Raw genomic sequence first — 785 nt, forward strand, 5'->3', positions numbered from 1 at the left:
TACTAAAAAGCTACTATCTTATTTAGATTACTCTAACTCTAAGCTACTTAAGATAAATCTAGATAAGCTATCTAACTTATCTATATTATCTTTAACTACCTAGCACGTTTACGCGTTATACTCTAGCTTACCGTAGCGTCTATAGCGTTGCTAAGCTAGCTAGCTATTATATGCTACTATCTCTTCGCGCTACTTCTTGCTCTTATTCTAATTTACAGTCTCTTTTTAAGCAACTAGCTATAAGCTAGCTTTAATTACAAGAGTATTCTCTTTCTAAATCTACTTTCTTTTACGTAAATTACGCTTCTTTTTCTATACGTTAGCTACTTAAAGCTAGGTAACTTTAGACTCTATAAGTACTAGCTAATACGCTATTAGCTTATTACCTTTCTTAAGCTAATTAAGTAACTTAATAATATAAGTTAGTAATAAATTAAGATACTATATAATCTTTCTCTAAATTAAAGTTAATTATAACTTTAATTTAGTAGAATTACTAGATATTTTATACTTCTAGGTAGTAGTATTATTAGTAGAGAGTATTAGCGTACGTAATTAAACTTTAAGCTTTAATACTACTAAATTTAGATTAAATAGAACTAAGCTAGCATCTCTAAATTCTACTCTAATATTATTATTTATAATTAACGCGTAAAAAGCTATATAAAATATAAGTAGAAACTTAGTTTTTATAATATAGTTAATATAGCTATATATTAGAATCTTAACTTAGTAGCTATATACTACCTTTAATAGTAAGAAGTAGCTAATATTAAGTAGCTATA

Source organism: Trematosphaeria pertusa (genome assembly GCF_010094035.1).
Source record: "Trematosphaeria pertusa strain CBS 122368 unplaced genomic scaffold BU26scaffold_2, whole genome shotgun sequence".
Classification (NCBI taxonomy): Eukaryota; Fungi; Ascomycota; class Dothideomycetes; order Pleosporales; family Trematosphaeriaceae; genus Trematosphaeria; species Trematosphaeria pertusa.